The sequence below is a fragment of the Centruroides sculpturatus genome, unplaced genomic scaffold (assembly GCF_000671375.1).
Source record: "Centruroides sculpturatus isolate CEXI.00-Female unplaced genomic scaffold, Cexi_2.0 scaffold622, whole genome shotgun sequence".
Lineage (NCBI taxonomy): Eukaryota > Metazoa > Arthropoda > Arachnida > Scorpiones > Buthidae > Centruroides > Centruroides sculpturatus.
In genome coordinates this window covers 150,532-169,258 of record NW_019384842.1, presented here as the reverse complement: position 1 = coordinate 169,258, position 18,727 = coordinate 150,532, and the positions used below count along the sequence as shown (strand labels likewise).

The following is an 18,727-nucleotide window of genomic DNA, read 5'->3' as shown; positions in this document are numbered from 1 at the left end:
TGTATAAAGCGTTACAGCATTTTGACTATAGGTGGCGAAGAAAAACTAATTGCACCTATGAAGGAGGAGGATGGAGAAATAAGATATTACATTTGTTACGAGGACTTGATCAATATTCTCGAAGAAACACATGTTGCTGTTGGCCACGGTGGAAGGACACGGATGCTTAAAGAATGTAACTGCAAGTATAAAAATGCAAGTACAAAAATTTGAAGCTATGTCAACCTTGCTAAAAGAAACAGAAGACTTTGAAAAAGGGGATTGTCGTCAGACCTATACTTCACAGTGAAATGAACTCACGCTGTCAGGTTGATCTAATAGATCTACAAACTACCCCAGATGGAAATTATAAATTCATTTTAGTTTACCAAGACCATCTTACCAAATTTGTGATCCTTTATGCACTTCAAACTAAATGCGCTGTAGAAGTTGCATGCCATCTTTTGTTAAAGAAGAATGTTATCACCATCCTTACTTACAATTATAACTCTTTTTAAGCAAAGAATCTTTTGTAGCTTCATCTAGAAGAAACTTTAATATGCAGCAAGAGATGTGTTTGTTCAAGGTCATATAGTGTTGGTAGCTGTGAGTCTGTATATAAAGTTTTACCATTATATTTAATTCTGTGTTTTTTTTTGTACTGAAGAAATTGTACTGAACAAACTACCACCTAAACAGAGGCCAGTTTTTCTATACAATGTCCAGGAGTTGTCACCCTTGACAGGTCATTTACACTTTGTATTGCCATATCCATTAATTGACACCACCAAATATTTACTTTGTCATTTTTCTCCCTCAGTATTTCAATTAAACAGTCTATTTATGGTTATATCTATTTCATTTGAAGCCTTGGTATGTGTTATATGCTTTTTATTGTTTACTATTAAATTACTTCTTAAATCAATTACATTTTTCTGGTAAATAATAGAATTTACCAGAAAAATGTAATTGATAGAATTTACCAGAAAAATGGGTACTGGTGTTAATTACTAAAAAAATATTTGATTTAGCAATGATTCATTCATTCTATTCATTTAGAAAAAATTATAAATGTTTGAATTTTGTTTAAATTTCTGGATATTTACAAATTTCTAGTTTTTTTAGTTAATGAAAGTACTTAAGAATGGAATGAATTTGGAGAAAATGTAGATGCTGCCGTTCCTCCTCTGGTCCACCAGTGGCCAATTGGATAAAATCACTGAACTTTGTTAATTATGAGTTTGTGCCTAATCAATGGGCAAGACAATGTTTACCCATTGTCTTGCCATTGATTAGGCACAAACTAATGCTTAAATAGGAATCAGCTTTTTAAAGTAATTTCTTCAATATTGCAATATGTAAACATTGATTAAAAGGAGGTGATTTGCTTGCTGATTTGTTAGTTATGGCAATGCAATACTTGGGCAATGTCGTAAGTGGCATCCACTTAGGAGATTGCCTTCTGGAGTCTTTTAAGGGCTACTGGCTCCTATTTAGGCATTAAAGATGTAGAGAAAACTCAGAAAACTCCACTTGTTCAGTTTGTCTTGTGAGGCACGAATCCACAACCAAACTATCAATGTTCAGGGAATGGAACTGCTTGGCCACTGGTGGGCAAGGTGATTTGCCAATAATACATTATTGTGAGCTGCCGGGGAGGTTGGGAAGTCCTCTCCTTCCCGGTGACCTACTTTATTGTCAAGGATGGCGTTTTGTTCAGTTATGCGTTACGCGAGTGGAGGAGAGTCGGAGGGGTCGACGATAAGACATTGGCAAAGTCGAGTAACGACACCATTTAAAACAAAACAACGGTTTATTTTACTAGCTAACTAAATAAAAATTTTACAAAACTTCATAGACTTTGCGGATGAGAGAGAGAGTTTACAATAATAATCGTTCATACCTCTTTGCATATACTAATGGGATATTTTCCCGTAATGTCGTCCTTTATGGATTCTGAGCGGTGACACAAGTATAGGTCGGCGATGAAAGTGTAAGTCTGCAATGGGGGTTGTAGGGCTGCGATGGAGAAGGCGATGTCTGAGTTTGACGTTCGGCGATTCCCCCGATGAGGGGAAGGTGTCGGGCTTTTATACCTTTTGTGGTGCGAAAATTCGTCAGGTGACCATTTGTTTTAATAGTTGTGGGGTTAAAGGTGGTGATTGAATGACAACAATATGACGAATTTCGCTGATAACTGTAAACTATATATGGTTTGATCGTGAGAATGTTTATAGTTAAACAAAAAGAGTTATAATTCTCTCATGTACTTTATATTTCGTTTTTGTAGGATGAAATTCCTTTGGTTGAGGGCATCTTTACTTTAAATTTATTAAACTTTTAAAGGATTAAATGCTTTTATTAACTTTGAATTTCACATCATTGTACAGAACAGAAAGCAGTCAAAATGGTTCAAAAATTGTACACATAATTAAGGAATGGTCACTGATGTAATTCAGATTCATCTTTACTGAAGACAGAAGTCACAATGAGAGGCAGTATTCAATCATTCAATCACAACAAACTGGCTTGTTCCATTTGACAACCAGATACCCAAGATGTGAGATATCTAGGGTAACTACAAACTGGCTCTTTAGAAATTTTTCATAAATAATATGACTGATATGTCAGATGATCTCATCTCTGACCACCTTACCGTTGTTACTGTTTGCCTCACTGTGGCAATGGTAAGATAGTCGAGAATGAATCAAGTGTACGGTTGATATGAACAAAGGCATAAATTCAGTAATTAAATGGAATAAAAGTGTTGGTAATAGTGAAAGTTTAGTTTGTTTCTCGTCATTTGTTTATCTTTTTGACTTGTATTGTCCTCGAAGTTGGAAGTAGATCGAGTATTTTTTACTTGTTTTTAACTAAGAATAATTTTATTTTTAGTGGTTATTGAACAAAGGCTCTTTTCATGTTTGTACAATGAAAAATGTTTAAAAATTTACAGTTTAATTCGATCTGTCGATCTGAGTAAGATTTTAATCAATAAGATGGAAATAATATTTGGAATTTATATATTTTTATTTTATTAGGTGTCAAGAATGAAGATGAAATTGTCATCAAAAAGGAACCGGAGTGGGACATTGATTCAAACACTGATCATTTGTCTTGTTTGCAATTTGAAATCGATAGCTCAAGTATTAAAGCCGAGCACAACAGTACCACTATGGAGAATGATCTGCCTGTAAGTACATTAATTATTTTGTAGTAGTCTAGTTTTTTTAATTTATTTTCTTGCATCGAACAGTATTAATATAACTTTAATAATAATCAGTTGTGCTTATTGATTTTTAAAAGTTGTTTGAATGAAGAAAGAATTATCAAATGTAATTAAAAATTGAAAAGCATTTAGATGAGGAAACTAAAAATTATAATTAATTAGACACATTTTTGGTTGTTGTTCTGGTTCTTCGATACCCAAACAATAGCCAAAAATGTGGCTATTTTACTGCANCTACACATAAACGAGTAATTAAAGCAAATTTCTAAAAATTATGATGAGGATTCAGAGATGCCGTCAGAAGACATTTTAAAATTAATTGTCCGAATTATGAGACTTTAAAAATAAAAACGAACACTACGTCATTAAAATATATATATTATTTATATTTATTTTTTAAAATGCAAAATACAAGAAAGAAACTTTTATAAATTAGGTAACTAAATTAGCGATTTTTTGGCTATTTCCTGCCAACCTTCGTATGGCATTTGGCTGAAGTTGATCGATGAGCTTCGTTAATCTGGCAAAGTGGAGCATTTGTGTTCTTGTTTCCGCTCCGCGTGGATGTAATTTTAAATGTTCCAGTTTTATCCTTAATCCTAGGCCTAATGCAGCTGAATACATCTACATTTTCTGGAAGAGATATAAATTCATTATAAATGATTCTAGAGATCCTACATAATTTTAAACAAAGGATTCGGAATTAGGCCTACTCGAGCATAAGAAGGAACAAGAAAGCACGAGGTATCTAAATTTTCATTTTTCAATCCACGTGCATCGGTTCGATATTCGTTCCAAAAGTAATTCTGTCTTCTCTTATAGACAGATAAATATTAATTATATATAAATTTAAAATTAGTTCGCGCGATTTAATATTGTTTAATGGATTTTTTAGTGAGAATCAGTTATGCTAAACATATCTTCATTTACTACAGTACAGTATACTCTTTCTAATTTAAAATATTCTTAACTAGAACTAAGTTTATAATAATAATTTTTGTTTTAATTATAATAACTGTGACTTTTTTAAGTATTATACAGTAATTACTTTGAATTAGTGACAGTGCAATATATGTTGTGTTACTCAATTGGGTTAAATTCCAGATACGTATACCGTCATGGCGACTCATCTCTGATTCCAGCAAACAAAAGAAAGGAAACAGTGGGGACGCACGTTCTAACCTAAACTATTCTAATAAATTAGCATAATTATTACCAACCAAATTATTAGAATAGGTTAGGTTAGGTTTGAACGTGCGTCCTCATTGTTTCCTTTTGTTTGCTGGAATCAGAGATGAGCCGCCATGACGGTATATGTATCTGGACTTTAACCGTAAATTGTATACTTTAATTTTAGAAAGGCACAGATAAGCTCCAGGAATGAGTTTTAAATCATTTTTGGCGTTCCCTTTCTGTGCATAGAAATGTTTGGATCGTTATATATTATTGTGTACTTTGTGTGGCAATGACACGCAATCCAACAACAGTATTAATTGTCAAGGAAACTAGTTGTATTTGAAAAATTACTATTATTTTAATGGAAGATACTTTCAGAGCCTGATTTTAATTACAAACAGCAATATTTGTAGAAATTGTTTTGAAATTTCAACCCAAACCTGAACTTATGGACAAAGCCTTTGTCAAACACTTGTTTTCTTGAATATTTTCTTATTTAATGTTTGGTCATTTTATATTCTGTAATAATAATTGATAAGTTTGTTTTAGCAGTAATTGTTTATAAGCCATGCATCATTTTCTTTCTTAATTTTATTTATAATAGATACATACATGCTAGACATNAAAAATTAATAATATAATTTTCAGATTAAAACCAAGTAAAACTACACTCTCTTATCAGACTTAGACTGCGTACACACTAGGCGTTTGACGAACCAAGAGTTCTGCATAGGTGTACACACTCAAACGCACTTTTGGCCAAGCGCGCGCGTTAAACATGTGTTTATAGATTTTTCTTAAAACGCGCGTTTTGCGGGTGTCAGCCGAGCGCTTTGAGATATATTTGCTGCCATGTTACTGTACATTCAATTGCGTGTTTTCGGGTAGAGTGGATGTACTTTGGCCGAAATGGAGAACGATCATTTTGATACTGATCTATTTATTGATGAAATCTAAAAGAGACCAACCATTGTCAAAGGATTTTATAGATATTTTAAAAGAATTAAAAAACTTGGGTTTATTTTGTCTTAGTTTTGGATACAATGTCGCAAACATTTCACGTGTCAGTCTATCTCGTAATACTGGGTGCACTCAAAATTCTCTATGGGTGCACTCAAAATTCTCTTTGCCTCTGCCATCGTCTTTTATAGTGACGATGGAGGAGGGACACACAAGCAATTACTTTCACGTCCATTTCCAAACTGAGCCAGTGCGTATGCTCCACTAAACGCTCGTGTAACGCCGAGCTAAAGCCTGGTGTGTACGCTGCTAACTCGTGTTTAATGCAACGCAAAACGCCTAGTGTGTACACAGTCTTAGAGTGTTTTATTTTAGCAGACAAACAAATAACGTCGAAATACTAAATTTTAACTTTAATTGCCAATTACTTCATGTTCGTAAAATCCAAATGTGTTTCACTTACAATAAAGCATCATCAGTGGACATAATGAACTTTAACAATTTCTGTTCCTTTTATGCTGTGCGATTTTTTTCTCAGCATGCGTCTACATTCATTCCTGTATTCAGATTTATTACATTTGCATAATCTATGGTACAAAAATGTTTTATTCTTCTTTTAAAACAATTTTTAATTTTATATAATATTTTGACATTATTTCTATCTATTTTACAATAAAATTTATTACAATGTAGACAATGTGTTTTAATCTAGAAATTATATTAATTTTTAGATTTTACAACAAATTTTTTAATAATAAGAACCACTTTTACTTTTCGTTAGATTTGTTTTAAGAGTGTATAAGAACACTGTTGACTGTTACAAACAGTCAATGTAGTTAATCTTTTGCATGATTTATAATTTTTTAATTTATTTTTTCAATTCAAACTATTGATTTAATCTCCTTGTATAATCAATAATTTAAAATATTTTTAACATTTACTTCAACAATTACTTTAAATTAAGCTAATTATGTTAATTAACATATTAATTAGATTAAAATCAGTCCATTTTTAATTTAGTGATTCGTTTTCTTATTTAGCATCGGGGAATGAGAACGACAGAAGCAACAGTTCGCAGCCCTCGACGTCTAGACCGCTGACTGAAATCGAAGTTATTATAGTTCGAAGTCACGTGAACAACATTGTATCTGAGATAGTTCCAGAAATTAAGGAAAATGAATCTTTAGGCATGAATACTCCACGGCAAAGAAAGCGGAGAAAAAGAAGTCTACCTAAAAGTAAACAAGCCAAAAAAGCCTATTTTCAGAAAGAAAACGAACGTAATAAGTACAAAGCCACGCAAAGAAAATACATTGAAGAAGTTGTTGATTCTTCTCGAGAAATGCAAATTCTTGACAGTGAAGAGGCTGTAGAACGGGTCAAAATTGCCACACCGGGATCAGGATGTGAAATTGAACGTAGCTATCGAGAGACAGGACCAGTGGTAGGAACCTCTTTGTACTGGAGATCAGGTAAATGTGGAGAACCTGCAGAAGGAGCTGGCATATTAAATATGTAAACTCCTTGGATTTTCTATGTCATATTTATTTATCATCTATATTTAATCTATTAACTACTTAAGTATTTGTATTTTAATTTCCATGAGTTTATACCAAGAAATTATCTGAAGTCAGATTTTCACATTTATTGTTAAATTTTTCTACGTTGCTTTAAAATATTATAATCTGTATCTGTTAGATGTCTTATATCATAAATTTGGCTGAAAATATTCAGATACACAATTTGTTCTAGACAAGGATGTGGAGTCGGAGTCGTGGAGTTTTGGTGTTTTAGCCGGAATCTGAGTCGTCAAAAAATCTGCTGACTCCGACTCCCTTTTACTTACCAACTTTTTATGTATATGAAACGGANTGATGTTTCACATTAAATAATACAAATATTAAGATACTCTCTACACATAAACGAGTAATTAAAGCAAATTTCTAAAAATTATGATGAGGATTCAGAGATGCCGTCAGAAGACATTTTAAAATTAATTGTCCGAATTATGAGACTTTAAAAATAAAAACGAACACTACGTCATTAAAATATATATATTATTTATATTTATTTTTTAAAATGCAAAATACAAGAAAGAAACTTTTATAAATTAGGTAACTAAATTAGCGATTTTTTGGCTATTTCCTGCCAACCTTCGTATGGCATTTGGCTGAAGTTGATCGATGAGCTTCGTTAATCTGGCAAAGTGGAGCATTTGTGTTCTTGTTTCCGCTCCGCGTGGATGTAATTTTAAATGTTCCAGTTTTATCCTTAATCCTAGGCCTAATGCAGCTGAATACATCTACATTTTCTGGAAGAGATATAAATTCATTATAAATGATTCTAGCGATCCTACATAATTTTAAAACAAGGATTCGGAATTAGGCCTACTCGGGCATAGGAAGGAACAAGAAAGCACGAGGTATCTAAATTTTGATTTTTCAATCCATGTGCATCGGTTCGATATTCGTTTCAAAAGTAATTTTATCTTCTCTTATAGACAGATAAATATTAATTATATATAAATTTAAAATTAGTTCGTGCGATTTAATTTTGTTTAATGGATTTTTTAGTGAGAATCAGATATGCTAAACATATCTTCATTTACTACAGTATACTCTTTCTAATTTAAAATCTGCTTAACTAGAACTAAGTTTATAATAATAATTTTTGTTGTTTTAATTATAATAACGGTTAAATTTACCTTAGGTAGCCAAAGCTCGTTTCTGATTCCAGCAAACAAAAGAAAGGAAACAGTGGGGACGCACGTTCTAACCTAACCTAACCTATTCTAATAAATTACCATAATTATTACCAACCAAATTATTAGAATAGGTTAGGTTAGAACGTGCGTCTCCACTATTTCCTTTCTTTTGTTTGCTGGAATCAGAGATGAGCCACCATTTTGGCTACCTAAGTTAAATCTAACCCTAAATTGTATACTTTAATTTTAGAAAGGCACAGATAAGCTCCAAGAATGAGTTTTAAATCATTTTTGGCGTTCCCTTTCTGTGCATAGAAATGTTTGGATCGTTATATATTATTGTCTACTTTGTGTGACAATGACATGCAATCCAACAACAGTATTAATTGTCAAGGAAACTAGTTGTATTTGAAAAATTACTATTATTTTAATGGAAGATACTTTCAGAGCCTGATTTTAATTACAAACAGCAATATTTGTAGAAATTGTTTTGAAATTTCAACCCAAACCTGAACTTATGGACAAAGCCTTTGTCAAACACTTGTTTTCTTGAATATTTTCTTATTTAATGTTTGGTCATTTTATATTCTGTAATAATAATTGATAAGTTTGTTTTAGCAGTAATTGTTTATAAGCCATGCATCATTTTCTTTCTTAATTTTATTTATAATAGATACATACATGCTAGACATGTCCAAAACACAGAATATATGAGGGGAAATTCATTTTAAAAAAACTCTATACAGTTAGTGAAACTGAGTTGAGCGTCACCTGTGCGCAGGCAAAGAAAACTGCTTCGGGAAAACATGTGAATCTTTGGGTTGGATACTTACTGAAACACGCTGCTTGTTTTTTTCCTGCGATAATGAACCATAGCTTTGTCACACAAAACTTCAAAAAGTAACTGTTGTGTGATCGGTTGTAGTGTTAGTTGTATTAATGCATCGCCAGGTACAAAGTTATTGTTTCCGAATGAACAATATCCTGGCAAAAAAGCATTAAAAACATATTATGCATTCCACTGAAGTACTTGATTATGTGTTGCTTTATAAATTTATTGTGTTCAAATTACTAGCAAAGTATTTAAATATGTATACATTATAAAATGACTTCAAATAACCAAAATTAAAATGTCAGTTTTTTAAAGTTGGTTACATGACACAAATGGAATCGTGTTGTATCATTACTTGTTTCTAATTGTAAATGCATGTCATTCATTCTCATATTGATAACTATGCAAATATTGAAAGAAAAAAGAAAAACCTTAATTTCAACATGGTAGAGTTTCTTGGAAACACTGGTTTGGGAAACATCTCCAGTGTTGATAGTTGAACCTCGATTCACGTTTAGATCTGTATTCTTGTCCAAGGAAATTTCTATTAGTTTGGAAACGTGTCCACATTGGTTTCTCTCCTCTTTTTAAAATTACTTTTTCTCAAGGTTTCGGTAGAGATTGCACCAAAACCGCACTGCATTCTAAGAAACATTTGTTCGTTCCAAAAAGGAGAAGCACGTGCTGCTCAGGGTTGTTTGAAGCCTTTCTAAAAAAAGGTACTAAAACAAGTACTAGATAACAAAAAATGATACTAAGTTTTCTTTAAAAAATTGACCAGTAACATGCGATAGTATTTTTTTAAAAATATCAATGTGACTACGTGCAGAATCAATACATTAAGTCAAGATGATCTCCAGTCACTTCTTGAGTTATGACCATCTCGACTTATGACCATTTGCACTTACAACAAAAAAATTTTTAAAAATGAATTTTTTATACTTTTTGTCAAGTATATATCATATACATATAACTTGCATGCTTCTGGTAATTGATTGCATCATATTTAGTTTTGTTCTGCAGTTAGTTACCCTTTGCATGTGCTTGTGTAAGATGGCTGTTTTGTAAGTACAGTCACTTCTTGACTTAACCTACGAAGTTGGGGAACCAAACCTTGTTGTAAGTTGAGAAGTGACTGTATTGACTAATGCAGGCATTACTTTGATTGTAAACTGCTGAATATATGGATATATTATTTAAATATATACTTATAAATTATATGTAAATTTATAATTTATCAAGTTTCTATTAATACATATATAGTGTTACATGTAACATACAGAATTCATACAAGATAAATTCATATATTGCGAGAATGCTATTTTAACTCAGCAACAATCAAATGAAAATAAGGTACTAAATTTATCACATTGAAAAATCACTGGTAAGACCATCATCATCAGAATCTTCCTCACTAGAATGTTTTTGTATGGTTGAAGCAAATGATGGTTTCCAAGTGTAACATTTTATCGTTGCTTTCAAGTAGCTCCTTTGCTAATACTGTAACAGTAATTGGTAAGAACCCGATTTTGTAGTTTAGTTTTTATTAAATTTAATTGCAAAAAAATATGTTCAACTGCTGCACTTGAACAAGGAAACAATAAAAACGGTACTTGTGAATCTTTATCCCAGATGGTGGCGCCGCCCTGGCGACCAACATCTCAACTAATACCTGTATCCCCTCGAAACAAATTAACTCGGCTGGCTAACCTACCAACACACGTGTTATCAACTTAGTTTTGTTATTTCAACGTTGTTAATTAAAACTTTGCAATAATTTTAAGAAAAAGTTAACAAACAATTAAATTAGTTTAAATTATCGTTTATTTTAAAGTATATTACATGTCTACATAGCCGTTTACATAATTCCATATTACTGGCATATAGNGATCGACGATTAGAGAAAGTCTTGAGAGTTGAGGAAAAAGGTTCCTAGTATATTGAGGTGACGATTAGGACCTTTAATTCATAAGAAGTATTGTTTATAAATTAAGTCTTTGAATTTTGTCAAATTCCAAAGGGGAATAGAATTAAGTTAGAAAATAGATTGATTTGAGTTTTGTCAGATTGATTCTTATTGATTTTCATTGAATAAATTGTTATTTGAATTTTTACTAAATATTGTATATAGTTTATTACTAGAACTTTTATTAAATATTGGGTTGTTTTTTGACTAACTTTGTCATTATTTAATTCGGTGCACGCTTAAAGTCCAGGCCTGGCACATTCATGCGAATTCGTGTAAAGTACCCATTAGGTAACGGCTATTTCCGGCACATAGTCGTGTCGATAATCGTTGTAGAGGGCGGAAAAATAAAATAGTACTTTACAACTATGTCGCTCTTGCTTTGTACAGTGTTGGAGAGGTGCTGCCATTTTATCGGTCTGTTGTCTTGTGTTCTTGCGCATCAATGGCGTTTCCAGTTGCAGTTAATATTGCCTCTGACTTGGAATTTTAGTTTGTCAGAATTACTACACTACAGTAGATCCCCCTATAAAACCGTTTCCTATAGTTATGATTCCTATAAAAATTGTGGCAGTATCCGTAAACAACGGTAAAAATAACTCCTATAATACGTAAAACGTCATCGGACAGCCGAACTACTTTCCCGCCGTCCGTAGCGCCACGCTACGGACGTTTAGGCGGATAAATTGAGTTTAGTATCGTCTGTTCATATAATTATATATAAATTAGGTACTGTACATATAATTATATATTAATTATATATANTTATCAACTTAGTTTTGTTATTTCAACGTTGTTAATTAAAACTTTGCAATAATTTTAAGAAAAAGTTAACAAACAATTAAATTAGTTTAAATTATCGTTTATTTTAAAGTATATTACATGTCTACATAGCCGTTTACATAATTCCATATTACTGGCATATAGTTTGCGGCTGCCATATTTCCGCGATTGCTTTTAATATGTTTTCAAAAGCATTTCCTTGTCCCAATGACTTTTTCCACATAAACTCTGCAAGGTAAGACTCCAGATGATGGCGAGCCGTGCCTCGTTGTTTTTTGTTGCGCCACTTAGCGGAGCCCCACAGTCTTCCAATGTTTTGAGTGTGAGCACCCGTTGTTGGATCAACGAAATTATATTTATGGTTTACAGTAAAATGACTGTAACCTGCTCTTTCTAATTCATCCGTCCTGTAAGCTCGCCAACAGTCAGAATAAATTGTTGATTCTTGTTCAATGTGCTCCACGATTTTTGTCATTAGTGTGGTTGCTTCTCTATTAGGAACTGGAACGAGAAAACAATCACCAGTTTTTCGGCATATTCCGCCGAATATCCACTGTTGTGGAAGAACCCATCCAGCGTTGCTTTTTCGCCTTGTGAAAAGCGTTTCGTCGATTTCCACGATTTTTCCGGGACCGCCTATTCGCCTGTTCGGTTGTTTCAACAAATGTAAAAAACATACCTCCCTCAAAAAACTATTCCAGTCTATAGTTGTTTTGTTGCAAATATTTAGATGTTTTCGACACCACTTTATAGACGTAACTTCCTCCGTCCAATGGTAAATAAATCTTACCGCCGTTAAAAATGGTATCCGTGATCCGCTAAACCAATTATTAGAACGGATGCTTATCATTACATCACAGCTACTTATGGTGCATCTCCAAACGCCTTTAGATATATTTAATTTCATTTCATGCCCATTTTTACATATTCGAGCACTATGTAAAATACCTTTTTCTTGAAAAAATAATACAGATTCTTCTTCGGTGCGTGGCAAATCGTATAATGAAGACATTTTTTTCTTTCTCACAAAGGTTTGGAAAACACGTGTCTGTTGAAAGGTCAACTGGCCGAGTTAATTTGTTTCGAGGGGATACAAGTACTAGTTGAGATGTTGGTCGCCAGGGCGGCGCCACCATCTGGGATAAAGATTCACAAGTACCATAAAAACATCTATTTACTGCCAAAATAAAGTTAAAAAAAATAGAAATATAGAATAAAAATGAATGTTTTGAAAGGTTCTAAATTGAAAGGAAAGGTGTTATGATTTCATGAACAGTACTAGGAAAATGGTGTTGGATATCTTGGTACTGGAACAAGTAAAAAGGTACTAGATTAGTACAAAAGTACTAGGTGGAACAACACTGGTGCTGCCTTTGTAGCCCTGATTCTGTTACCCGGTGTTGCCACTAGAGGCGCCTCAATCTAGTTTCACCATTCCTTCCACTAGCTCTATAAAATAAAATCAGGACTATTTACTGATTGCACCATTCCAGCTGCCCTTGCTTAAGCTTGTTTTTGTTGTGGAGTGGCACATTGTACGGAGGACACTTAAGAAGTGTCGTGTGACATTTCTCAGTGCTGTCAGGTCATGAGTTAATAACAATAATAAATGTAAATTGGTAAGATTTTACCCACGTGCACTGTTATGGTGGCAGTTGTGATGGACTCCTCCTGGAGGGAAGCTGCCAGCAGGTCGTTGATTGTTTAACGTCACTAGTTATTGATTCATGGTAGTTCTTGAACACATGTATCGATAACTAGTGATGTTAAACAATCAGCTGCCTGCTGGCAGCTCCCGTCCAGGAGGAGTCCGTTGCGACTGCCACTATGGCGATGCATATAGATAAAATTCAAGGTGCTAGACTACTTTGTGTAAAATTTTACCAATTTTGCACCAAGAAATGTCATGTAACACTCTTCGTATGCATCTGCCATACAATATGCCACTCCACAACGAAAACAAGCTTAAGCAATGGCGACTGGAACAGTGCAGAGTTGGTAAGTAGTCCTGTGGTGTTTTTTTTTTTTTTTTGTTTTATAGCATTTTTTTAAATTTCCCCTCATATTATGTGTGTTTTGGACATGTCTAGCATGTATGAATCCTTTCTTTCAGTTAGTTATATTTATGAGCTTCTTTGAATTCTGATTTCTGAATAATCTGTTTTTTCATGTTGAAATATTAATCATGACGAAGACTATATTTAGCTCCCGTATCGTTTTTTGTTCATAACAGTTTTTTAAACGAGCGGCCTTCAAATATTCTGTGTTTTGAGCATGTCTAGCATGTATGTCTATTGTAAATAAAATGAAGAGAAAATGTTGGTGTATGGCTTAACAATTACCGTTAGGGTAGTCATGTTATTTAGTTTTAGAAAACTAAAACTGATCTGATAGTGTTACCAAGTTGGTAGATTTCTGCTAAATTTATTGAAAAATTGTATTTTATTTTTGTGGGAAATTTCATGGGGATGATTTTTAGATTTATACAGTATTGTGTTATAAGATGCTATATCTTTTTGGTTTGGACAAGCTTAACAATCTCATTGTATTCAAGTTTGAGCTTGATATTTTGCCAGGTATAGTGGGAAGTGTCTAAATTTGCTGGGACTGGAATTTGAATTAGTGGGAAGCTTATGTGAGTGCAATATGCCAGTAATGTGAGAGTTGACAAGTGTCAAACTAATGAACAGTCAGATTATCCAGATTGCATTGTGTACTAAAAGAACGTGTGCCAAGTAATATTTTTACAATTAATTCTTTTAGGTGATTGGCAAATATAGCTCTAAGGATAAAACAATCCTATTGCAATGTCCAAACTAGTTTTGAGGTTGGTTCTCATTTAAGATGGCTTACCATGACAAGCTGCAGTGTTGGTCTCATTACTGCAGCATGCTGCTGAATGACATAACCATGTGGTGTGTGTTGATGGTTGGATTGGTGTTCACTGACATCAGTGTAAATCAGCGATTCCCAACCCGGGGCATGTGATAAGTTGTTTAGGGGTACAGAAAGAAGTTAGTTATTATGGCTGAAAAAATAATATATTATGTATCACAATTTAATAGTATTAAAATATTATTAGGTAAAAAATGTTTGTTGCAATAATCACAAACTTTATTATACATTTCAAAATGCAAAAATAGAAATAAAAACTTATGCTGCCGATTGTACAATGTTGCGCAGTCAATGATAGTAGTGGGGCTAGGGGATACCATTATGTGTGATTAGTGATTATGCTATGGACTTTTGATGGTGGGGTATGTTACTGTTATTATCATCTCTCAACAATATCCCCACGTGTTGTTTGAAAAAAAATTTTTTTATTGTTACTGTAGGAAGGAAAAGGACATAGCTAGTTTCTCCAGATTTTCTCTATAAGTGGTAATTTTTTTCATTATTTAGTATTTTTATTAATTTTTTATTGACAAGACTGTCTTGTCAATAAAATTGTACTTCCTGCCGTGTGTTACCAGCTTAGAAGTATGAAGGAGTACATGTCAGAAGTTGTAATTTGGCACAGAGTATTAGGTGCCCAAATTATGCGTGCATAAAACAAACTTGTAGGTACTTGGGACCGAGTCAAAATAAAATTCAGTGGCGACACACTCTACAAACAGGCAGTGCGAGATTTGTGCATGCGTTGCTGGTTGGGAAGTTCGAAATGCCACGGGGGTACGCTAATGAAAAAAAAAATTGGGAACCACTAGTGTAAATGATTATTTTGCATTGGTCAATACATAATTTTTTTATTTGCTGTTGTACACAGCACTTCTCCATACATGATCTGTGACAGCTACTACGTGGCTTTGCCATTTACTATCACAGGTTCCATCTTACTGAGAACCAGCCTTTACAATATTGTAACTAAGAACTGTAAATCAAGAAATGCCTTTTTCTAAAACTGAAATTCATTCTTTCAGATATGAAGCACAGTGTAAAGACCATGTATGGACTCAAAATGGTAAGCTTATACAATTTACCATGTCATTTAAATAATTGATATTGTGATGATTATTTTTTAACCATCTTTCGCCTGATTACTATTTGATGAGAAATTTTTCCTGATTTTTAATTAATAATTATCTGTAGCTTTGTATTTGGTGGTTTATTATAGAAATTTATTTTTATTTTCAGAAAAAAAATTTAAAACAAGAAATGGGATTAAGTAGGAGTGCTAAAATTTCTCAACTTGCATTTGGTAAGAGAATTTAAGACAATATTAATTTTAAAAGGGGGAAACAATTTAGAGTATTTAGGCTGGTTGTTGGGTGTTATATCTGATTCAGACTGATCTAAGTATTGATAATTTTGAAGACAGTGAATCTGAGAGTGATGTGATCTCTCCAAGCTTCTCTTTCTTGGCTGCACATTCTATTAGTGGTGATAGAACTTCCTGGTAGTTATCCTCCATTTTATCATCTTCCTTTTCCTTTTCTAGAGCTCTTTGATTCCATGTGCCCCATCTCTTTTTCATTACTATATCTTTTCTTTCTATTATGGTGATGGAGTCCAACTGGTATGCCAAGCAATAAATGGCATGGGGTAATGCTCCTTCATATCTTAAGAATGGGACCAAAATGTATTCCAGAGTGGAAGGTGTTTTTGAATAGTAGTTTACAACTGGTAGTTTTTAAAATCGCTGACATGGTTTTAATATGGCCGTGGGGGGTCACCAGAATTTAACTTGTAAAGGGGTTGCGTATTCAAGAAGGTTGAAAAACACTGATCTAAAGTATATGTAGTGTATTTTTCCATATTGATAGGAATAATTCTAAGAGAGGATATATACTTTTTAGAAATATCTTTTAAAATTAGATGCGAATCGTAATCAGAAAAATTATGAAGAACTACGGGAATAAAAGGTTTTAGATTTAAATTTAAATTACATCCTTGACACGCTACCTGTCGAAACGTTCCATCTAAATGATTATGATCAATTACACTTACATCATTAGGGGAAAACTTTTTTCCACAAATATTACATTTATCTCGATTAATAGAATTTGGAATTGTTTGAGGATCTAATGGAATATTCAATTTTACTTCTTTAATAAGACGTTATGATTGATGTTTTAAAGTTTCTAAAAAATTGTCTATAACGTCTAACCCGCAATAAAATTTAGAATAGATAATTGTTTCGTTTTTATCTAATATGACCAACGCGTAACAAATCAGTTTATGAATTTGTGTAATAGTACTGAAACTGGTATCTGTTGATTGCATTGCGTTACAAACTGTTTCTTTTAAACATTCGAAGTCGCAAAAAATGACAACAGGATGCTTAAGCATCTTATGAAATTCGTTAAATTTAAGAATGGAATTTTCGATACTAGGAACAGATAGTCTCTGAAATTTGTACATATTTCTTTATGTAAATTTAAACTCGATTCACGTTGAAATCCGTTTAAACAATTTTTACAATAGTAATAAAGAGACTTTTGTTTTTCGTGTAAAAGTCTGTTGAAATTTCGAATTAAAAAAATAATGATTTTGGTATAATAGTAAATTTGCAGTTTTACCAAATTTAAACTTACAAATTTAAACTTAAATGGGTTAGGGGGTGTTGGGTAGAACTTTATGGACCAAAGGGGGCGGTGGATCGAATGTTTGGGAATACTAAGAGGATAATTACTAAAACCAAAAAGTAAAGAATTAGTATACAAAAGTACACCGGTCAATGTCAAATACTGCTTTTGTCGTACCACTAGTATATCTGAAAGGACACGACAGGGCTGTTGTAGATTTTAAACGTTTCTCACCGTAGCTGTAAAAGTCTAAATATGTTAAACTTAATAGATTGTCCGTTTGTTTTCTAACTAATTCATTTTAGGAACAGGTGTCCACGGAAATTTCCAAAATTTACAACTTGTTGGTCACTCTCATTGAACTGGTAAAATTTTTGTCTTTATTACATTAATAATACAAAGAAATCAGTCTCCACTGTACTTGGCTAGAGATGGTTCGGTTAAGCTTTTGTTTAAGTAAAATTCGCTCCATCAGGGTTTTGTTTATGTCCCCAATTCCCTAATCGCTTATTTTTACTTTAGTAGTAGTTAAATAATTAAGTTGAAACCAGTTACTTTGTACTTGAATATTTGTAGTCTCAGGAAAAAAGTGGAAAGACAAATTTTTATGACAAAAGGATATATAAATCGTAAATGTAAGGAAAATAAATTCAAGAGATTTTTCTGTACCTCATGCATCTTTCTCATTTATTAAATTTAGTTGTAAATGATGCTGTCAAAGTAACAGTTAATTTTTTAACATTGTACAAGAATCACCTTAAACATGGGATATACGAAATCTAATATCACTGGTTTAACATTGAAATCTGTGAGTAATATAAAATTGGAGAGCAGAATAAAAATATTAAATATTTTAATGGATTTTTTTAACTCCTGTCAACTATACAGAAAACTGTCATAAAAACATACAGGTAAATTCTTATCGGTTGGGTTAAGTTATAAATCTACTCGCGACTCAATTAATTGGGCGAGGGCGGCTAAATATCTAGCAGGCGGGTGGCTAACAGCCCAGAATCGGTTCCAGATAGAATTGGAAGCTTTATTTGTGTAGCATCAACCCAAGGTCGTAGGCTTCCACTGGCTAAACCGGGTGAGGTTGGTGCTTTGTTTTGCGAATGCACGAATCTGGCTGTTTGGATGCTGACAATACAGCGCTTCCACTCTGCCACTAATATTTGAATATACAATAGCAATCTTATTTTTTTTTCATGTGTAGTATAGAAATTTGTAATGAGATACATAATGCAGTTATAATAAAATATTGGGTGATTATTTTCATATAATTAAAATTAATATGTATTTATTTTTTAGAAATACAAGGGAAGCGACGCATCCACCGCTTCCAATGACGGCATGCCACTGTTGTCTTCAAAAAAATGAGTTCGGCATTATTAGAAATCCAAACAATTATTTATTACATTTTACAAATAAGAAAAAAATTTTATACAGGATATGAAATATTAAATGAAGAGTGGCTCAAAATGGTAAGCTTATACAATTTACCATGTCATTTAAATAATTGATATTGTGATGATTATTTTTTAACCATCTTTCGCCTGATTACTATTTGATG

At 32.8% G+C, this 18,727-nt stretch overlaps 1 long non-coding RNA gene across 1 annotated transcript; it reads left to right on the top strand.

Moving 5' to 3' along the window:
* Positions 1 to 3,664: 3,664 nt before the first annotated feature.
* LOC111630329 lies at positions 3,665 to 18,623 on the top strand. Its single transcript, XR_002757501.1, has 4 exons — positions 3,665 to 3,952; positions 15,550 to 15,590; positions 15,764 to 15,827; positions 18,466 to 18,623. It is a non-coding gene; the product is annotated as an uncharacterized LOC111630329 (long non-coding RNA).
* The last annotated feature ends 104 nt before the right edge of the window (positions 18,624 to 18,727 follow it).